This window comes from Pseudopodoces humilis, chromosome 4, assembly GCF_049639895.1.
Source record: "Pseudopodoces humilis isolate 2021_Gansu_Grassland_sample_001 chromosome 4, ASM4963989v1, whole genome shotgun sequence".
Lineage (NCBI taxonomy): Eukaryota > Metazoa > Chordata > Aves > Passeriformes > Paridae > Pseudopodoces > Pseudopodoces humilis.
In genome coordinates this window covers 49,330,943-49,350,161 of record NC_142203.1, presented here as the reverse complement: position 1 = coordinate 49,350,161, position 19,219 = coordinate 49,330,943, and the positions used below count along the sequence as shown (strand labels likewise).

Genomic DNA, 19,219 nt, shown 5'->3' with positions numbered 1-19,219 from the left:
CCGATCCGGATTTATCCTTTTTATTGTGGTTTTTACCTCCGCCTAAATTTGGTTCGGATATCGGAACGAACTACGGGGGTTCTCAACTCACCAGGCCGCCAAAATCAGCGGGGGTACCCGTCCTGGGCAGCGAGATTCCCCGCAGTTTCTCCGATCCGAGTCACGGCACCAATCTGTTATAAATGCAAAGGCAGATTTGGGTTAAATAAAAACAATTTATTATAAAACAATTTCTATAAAAAAAATAAACAATGAGGGAAAACCACAATAAAACAAACAGCGCAGCGCTGGGTGGACAGGGGTCTATACTCAAAGGTATAGGTGTTCCCAAATCCACGCAGGAGGGTAGACTGTCCGGGGTTTTTATAGGGATTTTTAGCCTTGAGGCCAAATTCCAGGCAGGCACCATTCATCAACAGTCCTTGATTGTCGTATGAATTGATTTCCTGGCATTGGAGAATAGAGTCGAATGGACGTCCGGACCGAGTCTCCTCATATGTAAAGAAATTCTGAGTGGCTCTTGTGGTTCAGGCCATCCGGATGGGATGGCTGGATCCGGGTTGGAGCCGATGGATATTTCGGCTGGATTTTTCCTTTTGTTTACTTGATGGCTTCCCCCAACGGTAGCCCGCAAGGCGAGGTGTTCGGGTCCGGTGATGAATATCTCGTCGGTGCTTCTCCGTTTTGGCTTGATGTTTCGTGTCCTGCCTATTCTTCCCCGTTGATGGTCACCGAGCCTGTCCCTGTCAGTTTGAGGAGTTTTTTTTTTTTTTTTTCCTGTCAGCTTGATGGGCCGTGTCCTGTCTATTCTTTTGTTGATGGGCGCCGGCTAGGATCGTTATCCTTTGAGTGGGAATTCGTGGCTAGATCTGGGAAGGGCTTGTGTGTCATACTGTACTTTATATTTTATTTCGTTATTGTTATATACATTTATTTAGATTTTTACGAATTTTTACAAGTTCATTTCTCACAAAAATTTATAAAAAAATCCTTTTTAAGAAGTATGTAGACTTCCATAGTGAAAAGAAAGCAAACACATTGTGGACTATCAAATGAATCAAGTCAAAATTTATTTCAATATTTAGTTACTTTAACTCTCAAAATGATGTATTGTTGAAACTTCAAATGTAAGAAGATCCATGCATTTCACATTTGTTATTTCTACTGACAAATCACAACTTATTTACTAAGAGATTCTATCTATGTAACCTGTAGTTGGCTAAAATTTTTACTTAACATTTATATTAGCTTTTACTATTTTCCTCTACAAATGCTGGCCTTTTATATCTCCCTGTAAGGTACTACAGTGTAGAATTTAAGTGAAAATTAGCAGTGTGGAAACTTCCAATTAGTAAAATTCACATTAAATTTCCAGGTTCTGAAGTTGTTTAAACATAGTGCAGGTTGCAGAAAATATTTTGCATTGTATACACTTGGTTACTTTTCTCCTTTATACTTGTTCTATGCAGTGACCTGATGGTAGAGCTATTCCAAATACTTTCTGTATTACCACATAAAGGGGTTTTAGAAAATAAACACAAAAATAAACACTGCAGGTGATGGAATCAATGCTTTTTAAAATTTATTTTTTAAAAGAAGCTTTCCTAATTTCCACCTATGAACATGGATGCAGCAGACTTTCCTTGTGGTTACTTTTCCTGTCAGTCATCTTGTGGCAGAGTCCATCTTCTTTTGATTGGAAAAACTTGCCAAAGTAGTTGCCAAAACCAATTTATTTTCATGGTTTCAAATTACTTTGAGGACTTTTGTAGACCATACTGGTCTTTCAGCTTTTTCCGTGGTATCTTTGAGCCAGCACTTGCTCAGTTGCTGTCCACTGTGTCTCTGCTCCTTCATGACCCTTCTTGGGCAGAGACACACAGCAAGAAAGGACAGAATATATTTCTGGATGAGGGCTTTACAAAGGAATGTAATCAATTTTTCTCAGTTCAGCCCTCAGATTTCACAAATGCATTAGAAGTACAGTAAAGCTTAAATGCCACTTGTTTGCAAGCTCATACTTATCAAATTTTGTGCGGATCCCACACATTGTTTACAGAAGTTTAATTTATAGTTTATATGCAAGCAGTTTGATTATTGACACAGCCAAGTCTTGCCTTCTGCTATTGCAGTGTAAGCATATTAGCTATTTTTTTGTGTGGAAGAAAGATACCTTAAGTGCTTGTGGATGAGACAAGCAAAAGATAAAGACTGCCATCTATTGTTCTGGAATAAAGCACAGTTTCTGCATGCAGCAACAGAACATAAACATCCTGAGTTCAGTGCTCCAGCAATCTCTACCACTTTCCAAATACAAAGATTTTGATTCCCCTAACATATAGCTTTTTATCTAAGAGGAATGCATTTTGGCTCTGTGCCTAATTTATAAATTGAAAGACTTTTCCACATTTCAGTGAATGGCATCAACAAACCAAATTCATAGGAAGTATAAAGTACCTGAGTGAGGTATTTAATTACAAGACGCGTTTGCTTTCTTTTCAGGTAAATTTATGTACGTGAATTCTGTTATGTATTTACAGTGGAGGCAAGAAAAAAAAAATCTGTGTTCTTTGTTCTTGCCTGAATGTTCATCTTCCCCTTATTATTTTCATGGAATTGTCTTTTATACATGTAAATTACTATAGCCCATTAAAGTCACATAGGTAGTGCAGAAAAAATGGACAGATACTGTGAAAATTGCTATCTAGAACACTACTATATGTCAGAAAACAGTGTATTGAAAAGAAGACAAATTCACTGACACAGCGGGGAGACAAGGTGACCTGATTACGTATTGTTAATTTTTTATCCCTTTCCCTCTACAGTACAATTAAGACTCTTGACCATCTGTCCAGTACTACTGGAAATCAGAACTACGTTTTTCATAAATCTGGCAGCAAGAATATGACCAAAGAAAAATCTACTGTCACCAAATAATGAACCTTTGACTGCTTGGCTGAACTGGCCTGGAGGCCAGAATCCAGGCCTCAGAGACTTGGTGCCTATATAGACTTGAAATGTGCTTTTCTAGCACTATTTCCCTGCAGAGACAATATGGAACAGCCTCTCTATTTTATCCTGACTTTTTTTGAGAAAACTGTCAGCTGAAAGGAACGTTGTTTCAAATTAAAGCGATTAATGTTAAATACAATAAGGTTCCCTCTATGTTTAAAATAAATGTCAAGAGTAAATGTAACAAAAATAAATATTTAATGTGAATTCTCAGCTTGGAAGTTCTATTTATGATTACCTAGTCTGGCCTTTAAAAGACATGCATAGATATGCCGGGAATTTCTACATAAAGACAAAAGGTTCTGACACTGAGCACTCAAAATACTTTTAATCTGGATAGAATGACATTCTTGGAAGAAGGATACTTACCAATTATATCTGTGGGTAAACTTACTCCCTATATTTGTCCTGCTAGTGTTTTTACTGTTCATCATTCCCAGCTAAATGTGCCTAACTTCATCTTCGCATCATGGAAATGTTTAACTGCTACGGAGTTCCATGAATGAACTCTGAATGAATGAACTTCCAGAACATTACGATTTAGAAGCTTATATATTGCTGTCAATATTTGAAAAATATGATGAAAAAGATGCAAAACTGACAGAAGATATGTAGTTAAAGAAAAGAAAAAAAAAAAGTTGTTTCTTCTGTTATATAACATTACCAAACTGCAAATTCTTAATGAAACACTCGGGCTACAGAAATTTTCAGTCACTATTGAGAAGAAAGATTTCTGCTAATGTCTTTAAGAATGATTTGATGAGTGAAGGTATGGGTGTTAACGTCTTTGAAATTGGTCTTAATGTCTCTACTAACTTTGGGCAACAGGTTGTTGCAGAGCCCAGACAAGGATCTGCACAAGTACGAACTTCTGAACTTTGGGGTAAGATAGTAAGTTCAAAGGGAGAATATGTTTGGAAGGAAATATGTGGTGGGTGGCTCCGGAGGGCTGTACCTTCCTAGTGCCTCAGCAGTGGGGAAAGGAAGAGGACAATATGCGGCCAGGAGTAGGATAAAAGGAGGCTGTGCTCTCTGAAACCCCTGTGAGAGAAAACCCCCGAGGATGTGTGCCCCGAAGGACTCTCCCTTTATTCAAATAAAGCTGAAGGACTCCTCTCTCTCTTTTATAGACATAAACCTCTGGCATTTGTGGATTTTCCTGACACTATTAGATTTAAACAGCCAGCACTCACACTGTGATTAGTAACTCAACGCAGCTTAACAGAAGCTGCAATCTACACAGTCTAGACAACTGTATCAGGGGCAGGGCAAAACCTGTCTCACTGGCATCAGCTTCTCCGCTTTGGGCAAGCAATGCTTTGTTTCTGATATTTGCTGCCATCTCATGTGTTTCAAGAAGAATTGCAGCGGAATTCTAGAAGCAAGCATTTCATTAATCTAAGATAATTTTATATAGATATGTGGCTGCAATGTTAAGCAAATACATTACTTAAAATTCTGAAACGATTTTTTAGTGTTACTGCTCCATGATATGGAAATTACCTATATTTAAAACCAAAATGAAATATTCTGCTCCAGTTTGGGCAAAATAATATGCTGTGGCCAGTTTTCAACTCTCAGTATATGAAAGACATTGACATGCTTCCAGACTTCCAGCAGAAGGCCACAAAATTGTCAGGGACTAGAGGATCTCTCTATTGAGAAGCAACTGAGGGAGCTAACTATTTTCAGCCTTAAGAGAATGAGGCTTCAGGGTAACCTTACTGCTGTCCACTATTACCCAGTGGGAAGGCATAGAAAAGATGGAGCCTCCTTGGAAAAACACAGTGATCAGACAAGACAAACACATTCATTGCAATACAGGAAATTCAGGGGATATTAAGGAAAAAATTTTCACCATGAGTGGTACCACAGGGTCCAGGAAACAGGGACCCAGAGGTGTCATGGAAGACAAGTTTGTAACACAAACAGAAGTCAACTCCTCAAACTAGGAATTCTTCCTGACCACTGTGAAAATGAGAAAATACACTGTCACACAGCAAAAAGGCTATTTTTTTGTTCAGAGGTTTATGCCATCTAGATATTGCATCAGCAACTTAAAACACAGGTAAGGGAACTTACAAGCTATCTTTTACTCTTAGAAGTTGTTGTCATGGGACCAGAGTTTTTGTTACTAGCCAACACTAACCTAAAGACATAGCCCAAAATATGAAAGGCAGGAAGAAAGTGCAGAAAAGCTTACTTAAACCTCAGTAATAAAAACGTTCTTCCTGCCAGGTAGAACATGCCAGCAAATTCACAGGTGCTTTGAGATGCACCCATGCAAGGCAAGCATGTAGTGGAAGCACTGCGCTAGAGCAGCTTAATAAAGCCAAAATGTTGATTTATTGACCACACATTGCTACTTAACTATTCTGAAAAAAAGCCCCTGTTCTTACTTACACCTATCAAAACAGGAGTTCTGAGCTACTGGCTTTGAAAAATTATGTCAAAGGCATAGTTTTCCATAGCCACAGCACTAGGAGGATTAATGCTCTCAGACTATCCATGTGAGCCCTCAGTCCACAACTTGGGACTGCTTGAGCCAGTGGCTGTGGGAGGTGCACGCTTTGGCAATACTGTGACACGCTCCAGGGCACTTGGTGGCCTCATAGGGAGTTGTAACCTGAAAGAAAAACAGATGGGGAGAATGTTGACTCCATACTTCCAAGAGTTATTGCTGTACTTTCTCTTCAACAAGTACTCTGCATGAGTCATAGAGATCACATTTGAAAACAATGTAAAGTCATCAATCTTTTCTGTTTCATAGTTAATTAGCAAGCAGAGAACAAACAATGAGAAAGTGCATTCAGCTGCACTGTTTTCCTGTAAACATGAAACAAATATTTTATTAACCACACCAAAAGTTTAAGGAAGAGGCCAGACAACTCCCTCTGCTTCTTACTCATACTCAGTGAAACAAATTTTTTTTTCCCTAAGCAGAAGATGATTCATTTTAGACACTGCTAGACATAGCAGTGCCATACAGAGATGTTCAGAGATACAGCTGCACAAATTTTATTAATGTATAATATTGTGTCCAAATGACAAAACAACATAAATATCTCTGAGCACAGCAAACTTACAGCATTAGGTATGCTCCCCCACCCCTCAAAAAAAAGCAGCCCAAAAAATTCCTGTATTTTCAGGCTTCTTTAGTACTTTGACTAAAGGAAAACCACTCAGAATATTCACAGAGTCCTCATGGAAGTAAAAGTGAACTTCGTTTATTGCATAACTCAGTACATTCTTAGAGGGTTTTTTTCCAGGGTTCACGTGGCTTAAGCAAAACTGCTATTGGCTAGTGCATCCTGCTTATCTTATTCTTCATTTACATTCTTCACAGCGACTTCAAGGTCACTGTAAGCTGTAAGCTGGGCTGTAAACTGTACCCTGGGTTGTGCAAACAGGCTTTAAATACATATGACTCTCAAAGATGAATATAACTATAAAGCATAACTTCTTTTAACATAATAGGTGTACTTGAAGAAGGACTAAAGAGGTCTTGTTCTTCAGTCATATTCTGGTTGTTTTTCACTACTTTCTAGAACACAGCAACCAGAAGCAAAATAAAAGATTAACATAGATTACTGACAAGTAAGAAAAGTCAAAGCACATCACACAGTGATTAAAACACAGACTGATTCCTTTTAGTAGTAATCTGAACAGTCAAAATTATACTGAACTGTGGCAGTTCAGAAAGGAAAGACACTGCATTGAGCGCTGTGGGCCTTTGTCACCAAAAGCAACATTCAACTTTCGCAAACAAAATCACAGTCGTAAAAAAAAAAATCACAGCAGTACTGATTGATATGCGACACTGTGGCATACAGATTATTTAGGATAACCACATTGACCTTGCAGCTTGCTCTGACACATCCTCCATTCCTATGGACCTGAAAGGTCCTGCCCATTCTGAGGTTGCGACAGAAGTAACTGTAGAAGTACACGGATTTCTTGACAGAAAGGATTATTAATGGAATCGGCTGCCGAGGAATGTGATGGAGCCACCGTCCCCAGAGGTGTTTAAGAAAACATCTAGCACTCAGAGCCATGCTTTAGCGGATTTGGTGGTGTTCGGTCATAGGCTGGACTCGATGGCCTCAAAGGTTTTTCCCAACTTAGCTGATTCTGTAAGAAACCGACTTTGCTCCAAGCTTTGCGCTGGCGTTTTCCCCAGGTGTGTCCCGGTGGGCGTACAGGTGGCTCACGCGCATGGCCCAGAGAAGCGGTCAGGCCCTTTCCGGCCCGCAGAGCGGTGGATCCGCCCGAGCAGGCTGCGAGGTCGGCCTGACCCGCGCAACCTCCCCCGCTTTCCCACAGCGCCGTTCTCCCTCTTTCCCACAGCGCCGCTTCCCCACCCGGAAGCGCCCTCGGCACCGCCCCCCGCTGCCGGCACGTGATGCGCCAGGCGCCGCTCCCTGGGTCACGTGCGCTGCCCCCCGCGAGCGCGCGTGCGCGCGTGCGCATCCAGCAGCTGTCATCCGAAATCTGGGAACGAGGTGTCTGCGGCGCGGGCGGGGCGGGGGCAGCCTCAGCCTCGAGGGGAGGGGGGACCCGGCGCTGTGGCGGCAGGGAGCAGGCCGGTCCCGCCCTCTCCAGCGCCGCCCCGTCCCGTGCCGCCCCGTCCCGCGCCTCTCTGCCCCTCATCCCTTCCTGCGACCGCGCCTGCCCGCTGGAGCCTCTGCCGGGCAGGTGCGGAGGGAGCGCCGAGCTGGCCCTGGCGGCGGCCGCGTGTCTGCGGCGAGGAGGTATGCGGCTGCGAGCGGGCCGGGGCGCCGAAACGGGTCGGGCCATTTCGGAGCCGGGGTGCGCCGCGGGTCCCGGCGGCCGGGCATCGCCGGGGCGGGCCCGGGGCGGAGCGGCCGAAGTGCCGCCGGGCAGCTCTCGCAGGCGTAAGGGGGGCGCGGCAGCCCCCGCGCCGGGAAGGGGTGGGTGCGGGGGGTTCCGCGCCGCGGACGAAAGGGTGGCGGCTGGGACCGAGGTGAGGAAGAGAAATCGGCAAGAGTGGGAAAAGTGAGTCTCGCGTTCCTGCTCGCGGCCGGCAGTTCTGGGTCGGCGCTGCCGGTGGGAGCGCTCCGGGAGGTCGGGCGGCTTCTCCGCGCCTTCTGTGTGCGTGGACGGAGTGAAATAGAGCTTCACCTCTCACCGTGTCTGTCAGGGGTTTGGTAAAATTGTTGTGGGCTTCCCAGACTGTCTCTTTTTTGGTGCAGCTCGTTCGTTCTTGAATTTAGCTAGAACTTCGGAGTTGTGTGCTGAACGAAATACTGGGTTAAGCGCCTGTTCCCCCTCTGTCCGTGGTTATAACACGCTTTCGAAGCTGGTTTTGGGATCAGGTCTCTGTGCCATGGAAGTAGTCTTCCCTTAATAAGTTTTCTCTCCTGTGCATTTGATTTTAGCTGGGAAAGTGAAGCGGGAAGTGTGTGCAAAATACTATTTCTCATAGGTTAATTATGTTAGGATACTCGTGTGTTTTTTCAAACAATTATACTAGCTCAGAGAAGAAACGGCATCTATTTCGTACTTTTTAAAGTGCAGATTTATGATTCTTTGCTGAGAATTACCAACTATAGGAACTGAAGTTACCGTTTAGAAGCTACTAAACCAGCACCGTTTAAGCGGTATCACTTTTTCCACAAGAAAGAAACTTAGTGGCAGCTACTGTCGTGGGTTTTTCTGTGTCTATGGTATAAAATTTCACTTGGGCTTTACCTTTATCTTTCCTTATACTGTCATAAATAGCTGATGGCATTGCTTCAGGGAAGTATTTTCCAAACACAAGAAAATGGAAAACACAAGCGTGTTCTGTACTTGAAATGGGAGTAAACTGAGCTGCTGACCCTCATGTTTTTTTCTTAGCTTAGGTATGGAGTGGTGGTGGTGGTGCTAGCAGTTTCCTTTCTAGGGAGTGACCCAGGAAAAAGTATGTATCACCCAGATATGTGGACATGATTAAATAGCTGTTGGAACAGATTTGGAGTAATGTATATGAGAGAAAATATTTGGTCAGTGTTCATAAAAAAAAAAAAACAAAACTGATTTGGTCTTCGATGTCTTTCTTCCCTTTTTTTTTTTTTTTTTTTTTAACAGTAAATACGATAAAATAGGGAAAAAAATAAAATCCTGTTAAGTTTCCTCTTTATAATAGCTATATTGCTGAGTATTGCACACAGTATTTTGTTTCTCTTGAGCTCATTTCTAAATAAATCAAATAAATAGTTCTGCACTAAATCTGAGTGCACAATCAGTATTGCAATCAAATAATAAAATTATGTTGTCAACTACTCATTATTAGAATATTCCTAAGGTAATATTAGCAAACATAGTAATTATTAAAAATACAGTTCTATACTTAGCTGTATTACAAAATCTTGGGTTGAGTAGATTATAGATTAAGGACTTCCTGAGTTTAAGCAGTTGGTTCTGCAGGTAATTCATTTTGATATTGATTTTTTTTCTCTTAGTTTTCTTTTGGTGAGATAAGGTTCATCAACATTATGCTGAACAGAATGTGAATAGGGTTGAGGTGCTGTTAAAAGTGGTATTTTTGTCCTACTACCTCCAATGTAAATTAAAAAAGCCTCACCGTAACAACTTTTGTGACATGAATTTGGCATACATGGAGCTTCGAAGGAAAGATATATTACTATAATTCTGTCTGTATAAGGTATTTGCAAGATCTCTGAATGATCACAGGAATGGTTCAAAAAGTGATGTTCTGAAATGTTAAGATTTTAGTACTTCTCTAGTAAAAAATCTCCATAGTTAGTTTGATAATTCATATCTCAAAATCAGTAAGTGATGTGAGTTCGTCTCTTGATTTTTGTTTAGAATCACAGAAGACCCATGGGATATTTTGAAGATAAGCAATATTTTATACTTGGATGATAGTAATTTTTGTATAATCAAGTCACATAATGAAGGTGTTAATAAGAATTTTCTGGCCCAAAGTCCTAATGACTATTATAAATAAACTCTTACTGTAGTTTTGTTATGAAGACTTACAGTTTACTTCAGTTTTCACAGGTGGCGTTGTATGTCACAATTGTGCTGTAGGCTTGCCCTTTCCTCCAACTTCATTTCACCTTTTTAAAATTGCGGAATTGCACATAGCAGTGGAGTTGTTGGCTTTGTCTGTGTGAGTAGTTATACTACTGAGTTATTCAAGTACTCATTTTTATCCATAATTCTGTTTATGCCCAACATTTGTGGGACAGGATATTTGGGACAATATACTTGGAACACTATACTTAGGACAGTATACCTGAAAATTGAAGACCATCTATATAATCATTATAATCCATATAAAAAAAGATTAAAAAACATGTCAGGATTTCAAATTTAAGGTATTGAAGTTGCCAGAGTTAAAGTTCAAAATACATCTCTTAGTAAAAACTGAATACTGAAAAAAATCCAGTGTCTGGTCAGTTTCTGATTCTCAGACAAGGTGGAATAATTCATTGAAGATGCAGATAATATAGGGAGCTTTCACAAATAAAATACACTCCAGTTCCTTTGTGACATTTCTGCCAGTAAAGTGTACAGTCACTCGATTGGATTGATGGGATTTAGCTCATTACACCTGTGATATCCTGCTGGATTTTCTCTAATAGAATTAAAAGACTAGTTATTAGCAGGTAGCTTGTCTCTAAGAAGACATAGATAAATACTTACATTTGTGGTAGATGTTGTATGATGGACATTAATGTGCTAAGTCAGTTTCGTGTCACTTTCACCGTTTATTTCTTAGATTAAAAAAGTGTGTAAGTTGCCAAAATAGTAAATGAGCCTATGGCTTTGGAGCTGGATAAATTGTCTATAATCATAAACTGTTTTGAAAAAGAGTAATTTTCATTTAAAATTTAATTGGGGAAAAGTGTAGAAGTCTGTAAACTGAGCTACAAATAAAGACATAGAAACAGAGAAGTGGGAGAAACTTGAAGTTTTAGGTATCAAACTCTTCATGTCTGGGTTTGACTCAATGGAAGTATTTGATTTGAGGAAAATCATTTTCTCAACTGATTTGTTGCCTTCAAAGCTGTAGTGTGGCTTACACTTACATGAGTTGGTGAAACTTCTGTATTCACAGTGTTCTTCTGTTTCCCCTGTGGAAATCTCCTTTGGATTTATTGTAAGGCAGATCTGTGAAGACTCATAGAGTCTCCTGAATTGGAAGGGACACACAAAGGTCCCTGAGTTCATCTCCTAGTTCTGCACAGGACCACTCCAAAAATCACACCATGTATTTGAGGACATCATCAGAATGCTTCTTGAACTCTGCCAGGCTTGGTGCTTGTGACCACTTCTCTGGAGACCCTGTACCAGTGCTCTCTCTCAGCTATACTCTTGGTGAAGAACCTTTTGCTGATATCCAACCTAAACCTCCCCTGACACAGCTTCAGACCATACCCTCAGGTGCTGTCATTGTCACCACAGAGAAGAGATCAGTACCTGCCCTGCTCTTCCCCTCACAAGGAAGTTGTAACTACAATGAGGCCTCCCTTCATTCTCCTCCAGATTGAACAAACCAAGTGGCCTTAGCTGCTCCTCATATGGCTTCTCCTCAAGGCCCTTTCGAGTTGAGCTTGCTTGTTTAGTCTGATACAATATTGTGGGTTAGAACCATGTAGTTCCCGGGTACCATTCTGTGAGCTCATTGTGGGGGTCTGCCATTCATGTTAAATGGTCATGTTTTAGGGGCATGGGATCAGTTTGGAGTGAGGAGCTTTTGGTCATGCAAGCTGACCATATGTGTGGTTTGCTTTAGTGTTCATGCTTTCAGCCATAGCAACAGGAAGGCATGACATTTGTGGCTATGGCCTGGACACTAGGTATTGGGTCTGTGCTAAATTAGACCAAAATGTGAGGGCAGGGAAATTGCATAAAGTCTTTGAATTGTGAAATCCGTTATGAGAGTCAACGTGCTCACAGTGAAGGTTAGACTTTTCACTGGTGCAGAAATACAGTTTCAGGTGTTCCATAAATAACCAGCTTTAAGAGAGACAAGTACATCTCAAGATATAGAGCCTCATTTACGTGTTTGGTGTTTTTTGTTTGTTCTTTTTCTTCCCCCCTCATGCTGTCCTTGTTCAGCTTCTAATAAAGGATTTGCCATATAGTGGTTCCTTGGGAAAATTCATCACAGTCACTGTATCATATCCCAGAAAAAAAAAGATGTGTGTTTCAATGTTAAGGACTTGCAAAGTCCAAGCTATAAGGGTATCTTTTGGGAGGGGACCTCTTGAAGGAGTTAATTAAATGCCATAGACAGAAATTACAGGGCTACTAAAACTGTGCTTAAAAAAATTGCTTAATTAGGAAGGAGTTCACTTCTACCACCTGTGATTTCTATCCCCAGCAATATTATAGGCTGAATTAGTAATGCATGTTTTTCTGAAATTTTAGGTACTTGTAAATGAGCTTTTTGAAAACTGAGAGCTAGACCAAACACTCTTTGTACTCTATGAGGTACTCTGGGAGGACTGCACCGAAGTTTGAAAATGTTACACCGTTGTGTGAATTGATGGTTTACTTCCATCTTAACTAATGCTTTCAGCCTAGATATTCTTTTCGCTTGACTAAAAGTAATTTATTGGAATTGGTAGAGATCCAGAAATAGTATGATCAGAAATATGAAATGGATTTTCTGTGGTGAGACTAGAAGTTTTCAGCTTAGGAGGAAGATAGACTGTATGGGACCATAGTAAAGATTTGTAAGTCCTGTATGGTCTGTAGGTAAATAGAAGCAGTTAGATAATTGTTCTCAGTAGGCACATGAGCTATGAGATGAAACTAAAATGTAAAATATTCAATATACCCTATCACTTAACAGGTTCTTGATTGTAGAGTGCTTCATCTTTAAATGGATATTAAAGGTCTAGAAAGGTTCAAAAGCATGGGGAAAAAACCGTTAAACCCTGCAAAATAAAGTAATAACCTTTTTAAGGATTCCTTGGTATGTACATTGCTGAAGAATGGGATGGTATTTTGAAAATGTATATTATAAGCTACACCAATATATAATATATAGATACCTGCTGTGGCAATTGTGGAGATGCAGAGATGCAGAGGCTAGTTAGGTTCTTGATAACTTGCTTTTGCCATTGCTGGGGGCTGTTACATGCTGTTTCCAGTTAGGACTATATATTTCCTAGGTGTGTTTTCATTAGAAAAAAAATAGAAACTCTGGAATCATGGGTTGCAGATAAAAATGAGAAAAATACTTTTTTTGTAGGTTTTTTTTTTTTTCCTCTCTGCCCTTTGGCCCAGATCACTTATTTCAAGATGTTTCTCATGCTGTGAGCCCTATGTGGGAGAAGAATGTCTAGGGAATGAATTCAGGTATTTTTTCAGTTCAAAATTTATGGGCTAAGATTAAGACAATTTATAGTTCTGAAGCATTGTTGCTGTAGGGTAGTACCAGACATAGAAATGTAAAATTGAAATGAAGCTAGCAGACTTGTCAGAGCTTTGGGGTCAAATAGAGGTGGTTTCAGGATCTTCAGAATATGGTTATCTGCTCAGATTCCTGGTTACTTAAGTTTGGATAATCAATACCCCTAACACTTATAAACTTGAGTCTTTTTCATGGTGGTGAATATCTGAGGAATAATGAGATGAGGCCTAATCATGAGATTTGGCCTCGTATCACAAATAAAAAGCATTATGATCCATATATTTTTTCCATTAATACACTCAAAAAACCTAAGTAACAGATTTGGAATTCCTGATAGGATCTCTTTTGAAGCCAGCTACATAAAGTAAGCAGACATAGTTGCCTGCACATTTACTGTTATTAAAGGAACAATTCAAACATAAGTATGCAAACCCAAATTACACGGAGAATTAACTATTTACATGCTCAGTAACAGTTGAACATGTAAACATGATTTTATATTTCCAGTGACCTGAAAGTGCAGCAATGCAGTATTTTGGGATTTTGAATTTGCTTTGCCAAACAGTACAGAGAGCTGGATGGTACCTACTTACAGGCTATGCTAATAACTTTTTAAAAATGATGACTCTAGCCATGGAGTTTTTACTTACAAGTAAAATTCCTGCTGAAACTATTATAGATTAAGGCACAATTTCCTACTACTTGTTTCCTTTCCAGCTTGTGCAGAGCTGGTGGTGGTACAAAAACAGTTGTATTGCAAAACAGTCTCAAAAAAAAAAGCTTGGGCTTCCTTTGCATGCCTTTCTTCAGACAGGTTTATTTTCTTGTTGTTATCTACTGAAAAAAAGTTCCAAGGACAAATTCTTTGTCAAATGTTTGTTGTCACAGTTAGTGTAAGCGAAAATTTGCAAGAAAAGGAAAAAAACAACTGTGTTTTAGTTAACTTATCTGTGAGAAGTGGTGACCGTCAGAAATTTGAGTTTTTCCCATTTTCCTTCCTATTATTTTTCATTTGCTGGAGCTTGCTTTATGTAATGTGTTTAATTCGAATAGTGGAGTAAAGCTTGTGGACATTGTAATTTTATGTATTAGAACACACCAAATAAAGCAATCTTATCTTTCAAAATATGAATACATATATTTTAGGATGCAGTGGCCTATAGTTATTTATTGATTTTCCATGTTAGCTAATTATTTTGTGTATAGGAGAGTAGATGTGTTTCAGTAGAGGGAACTGCTCAAGTGGGCAGTCAGGAGATGCCTCCCAGAAATCACCTTTGGAAGAACTATTTTGTCGAGTCTGGAGCCAGAAAGTTTGGATTCCCCACTGATGATGGGTGGATTTCACAGTACTGGTTAGTTTGTTTTAGACAGGAAGAGGTGTATAACCTTCAGAACACAGTATTAAGGTGGAGAGAGGGTATTGTAATACTGAAAGTTGGTTCAATGTAGTGAAGGCTACAGATTTTTGTGTCTTTTAACTAACTGCAAATTAACACATGCTGTTTTTCTAGTGTGTTTCATTCTGGTTTAATATTTTCTAGATGTGTGAATTGGTGTATTGCTTGTGATTTGATTAAATACAACTGCTAGTTTAGATGTCTGTAATTGGTATAAAATAAATGAAACTTGGAAGATGGCTTCCAGTTCTGGAAATAATATATTCTGTGTTCTTCTGACGGCATGGAAGATTCTGCATGGAGGGACAGTGTTTAACTGGTAACCAGCAATAAATTTTATTTAGTATTCTGATAGCTGTAACAGTATGGGAAGTTGTGGACATTACAAAGAAACAGTTCAATCTTTTTGCAGTGGAGGCTGGAAACTGTGGGTGCCTGGTACTAATTTGTAAAGGCAAGCTTTGGTTGACTGTGGTGGGGACCTTCCCTTTTCTTAGGATATAGAAGAAACAATTATGTCGTTTTTGCAATTACCAAAAAATGTGCGAAATGAAATGTGTTACCAGGCATGTAACATATACGATTCTGTTCTTTAGTATCAGGTTTGTTGTATCGGTACAAGCCACGCACTTCAGATTTTGCAGGATTTGTGTAAGAAAGCTCTTCCTGCCATCATAACTAGTGAAATGCATTTGCATCTTGGATTATGTAAATAATTGTAGCATTAATGAGGTATCATCTTGCTGTACATGAGCTTTTCTAGTGTTGAACTCTGGTGTTTTCAGTTCAATAGATTTTTTGGGGTACCTACTGGTATAGATGTGGATGATTGAACTTTGCTGACCTCATGTTTTCACTTCTGCAGTATTAAAACTAATGTAGCATTAATATTCTCCAGGCTTTTGATACTTTGATGATTTGAGGGTTTTAATAAGGCCTTGCAATGTCTATAAACTTCTCAAAAGAAGGATCAGGTTCTTTAACCTAGTTATTAGCTAGACAACTTAGCTCTTTAGCTGGCAAGTTTGAACAAACTACATGCTTGTATTTTATTTAAATTCTGAGTTGTTTAATCAGACACTTCCAGGACATAGGCAGACTATGTGGTCACCAAGAAACTGAAGGTTTATGGACAAGCAGTGGAGTTCATTGGATCAGGTTCATAGCTTGGGCCTTGTTTGGCTAAAACTTTCCCATGATTAGCTAAAAAGCTTCTTTCAATGTTATGTAAAGTACTAATGCACGATGATTTGAGTGAGGTTTGTTCACATTTTGTTTGTTCACAATGCCATTTGTTTTTCTAGGTAATCATGGGGAACTTTTTCAATGTGCAGTACTGTCTTGCAAAGGGACAGAAAATTTCTGATTACAATGCTGATATGAGGGACTTAAAATAACTGTAAAATTTCTCTGTGTACATATTACTTGTCTTTCTATTTAATAAAGTGCAGTCTGTTGGCCTTCTTTTTATAAATTTGTATTTACTAATATTTTGCACATTTTCATTGTGTAGTAGTAAATAAAAGCTCTGGAAGTTTTCTTTCTTAGGTTGTACAGCTTTGTAATATTACAAAATAGGTAGTTAAGTATACACCTGAATGCAATAATTAAGGCAGCAGTAATATGATTGCAGTGTGGATTTTGCATTAGAATGGTCTCCTAGTAATTGTGATTTTGTCTGCAAAAGAACATCTGAAGGCCTCTTAACTATTGCACTGGAATATATAATATGCTCTCTTGTCTTAATAATTTGGCTAGGGTAAAACTGAGTTTTTGTGTGTGAGAAAAAACCTGAAATTAGGCATTGTTTGGAGAAAGAATGTAGGAGTCTGGAGTTCCACAAAGTCCTTGAAAGAATTGCATATTGTGGTAGAATAGAATTGAATTGGAAGGCCAACATTTCCTGGTTAGTTTGTAGCACAGCATTATTTTTTGCATCAAATGTAGACCCTATAGCTCTGTACTTGTGCTTACTGTTTCAGATTGGTGTTTGTAATGAAGAAATGTAATAATGAAGTCACAAAACAGATTAAAGAAGTTACAACTGATAGATCATAATTGTAAAAAAGATGTTGAATTGCTAAGAAATAACAAAATGAATGGAAACATTTAATGGACTTCTAGCATAGCAAATTCTGTATAGCCTTTATGAGCTTTCTGCCACTTAATCTAAAGATGTTATATAGTTGAATCCTCTTAAGGAGTTCTTGCAAACGTTTTGCTTATCAAGGAGCATTTATTTCTACTGAAAGTAACACAGTTAGCTGGTCTGTGTGCTCACTGCATGGGGTACTGGACCCTAGGATAGATGGAAGCTGGTAGAAAAAAGATCTGTGAAAGGCAGAATTTGTATTTTTTACACTGCAATGAAGCTGGGCAAAAATTCAGCCTTTCCAATGTTCTACATATTTCTTCATAATTAGTTGAAAGTTATTGATTCTGCTTATTGAACCTGTGATACAGATTGAGGTTCATCATGGTACAATATGTTACATGCTTGAGCCTGGTCTTAGAGAGAAATAAGGGGATAATCTTTTGATTATCTTCACAAACAGGATTTTAAGAGTCTGGTAGCCAGATAAGAATGCTGATGTGTGATTGTCAAAGTTAGCATTAGTTAATCATAATTTATTAGTTTGATTAACAATCCTTAAATTAACTGAATTTCTTCATTGTGCCAAAGTGCTATTGTATATTCAGTTGATTTGGCACAGGGCTCTTTTTAAAGAAGCTCATCTGTTAAAACTGGTGTATTTTGCTGAGATGTTTCAGTTAAGTGGAATTTTTATCATGCTAATTTATGCAATAATAACTTTATTGTGCCTGGTGCTTGAAATCAGATGGCCAAAATAATCCTGCAGTTTTTCTCATAGCTGAACCACTTGGATATGGCTTTTTCTTGTCTCCTTACCATTTTGCATAAGGAATAGAAGAAATCAGATGTATTTCAAACTTCTATCCCTTCACATTAAGAAAAATTAATTCCAAAGAAGAGAGAGCCTTAGGCTTATAGGAACACATACAGGCACTGTGGTTTCTTATGCTCTTTGCCCATAGAGAAAATGAAGATTAAAAGGTTGATAAGAGGTTCCCTTTTGACACTGACTTTCTGTATGCGTAATTTAATTTCATATGTTTACATAGCAACTGAAAGTTAATTGGTAAATCAATTTATGCTTTTGGAAATGGGCTTCATTTGTGATGTAATGAAAGGCGATGCAGGTGACATCTGATACTGTGTGCTTGTATGAGTTGGCAGAATTAATACTAATTTGTGTGTTTAGCTGGTACAGGGCTGTGTTTGGGATTCAGTATGAGAGTAATGCTGATAACACACTGATGTTTTGGATGTTGCTAAGCAGTACTTAATCAGGGACTTCACAGTGTTTTGTACTCTTCCAGTGAGGAGATGCACAAAAACCTGGCAGGGACCTGACCAGGAGAGATGATACAAACTGGCCAAATGGGTGTTCAATACCACAGAATGCCATGTCCAGTATATAACGTGGGTGGGTTACCCAGAGAAGTGACTGATCACAGTTTGTATTGTGTATCACCTGGGCTTTTTTTTTTTGTTTGTTTTATCTCTCTCTCTATGATAATAAGAAATAAAAATACATTTTACTTTGTTTCAATTATTAAGCTGTTCTTAACTCATGAGTTTTTACTTTTTTCCTGATTCTCCTTCCAATCTCACTGTGGATGGGGGAAACGAATGATGAGGTGTGTGGTACTTAATTGCATCCAATGTTTGCATCCAGTGGTACTTAGTTTGGCATGAAGGGTTGATGTAACCACGGGTCTGATCATCTGATCAGAGCATGTTGAAAGAAATTTGTTACAAGCAATGTTTTTGTAAGGTTAGTGAAAATTTTGTGAACGGCAGGTGGTACATGGTGATTTATTCTTAGAAATTGCAACATCTTGTGATCTGAAGATAATATCTATCTGTCACTTGCCTAAAGATCAGTCCTTTCATGAGTACTGTATTCTGGTATGAAATAGAAATTACTTTTTCTTCTAGTCAGCCTCAATGTAGAAATGGAAGTCAGAGGAAATGCTGATTTTATGTGTATAGCTTACTTGCTTTTTTCTCTGTTGAAGTTTTCAGAGAATGAGCTGGAATACAGTCCTGTTGTTAAACTGCTGATGGTGAGAACTAGAAAATCCAAGTGCTCTTCCTCTCTATTTGCAGTGTGAGTGGGAAGTGAGTAATTGGTTTTCTCCATTTACTGAATGGAAATAGTGATATTTTATCAAACATATAGCCTTGTTTCACTGGGTTATGCCTGTGTAATGTAACTCTATAGACAGAGAACATGGAGATGAATCTACACAGGAAGATGCTAGGTTAACTTGAGAAAACGTGCTGTAAAAGCAGAGGTATAGACTGGACTGTGTGCATATAATT

At 39.0% G+C, this 19,219-nt stretch overlaps 1 protein-coding gene across 3 annotated transcripts in view; it reads left to right on the top strand.

Moving 5' to 3' along the window:
- The first annotated feature begins 7,519 nt into the window (after positions 1-7,519).
- KDM4C (lysine demethylase 4C) overlaps positions 7,520-19,219 on the top strand; it is a 264,479-nt gene continuing 252,779 nt past the window's right edge. The window contains exons 1-2 of one of the 3 annotated variants that reach the window (XM_014252351.2): positions 7,520-7,763; positions 18,913-19,004. The gene's annotated coding sequence lies outside the window, so the exon portion shown is untranslated. Of the gene's footprint in view, positions 7,764-18,912; positions 19,016-19,219 lie in introns of all 3 variants that reach the window. The other 2 variants (XM_014252350.2, XM_005522679.3) reach the window with 2 other exon arrangements.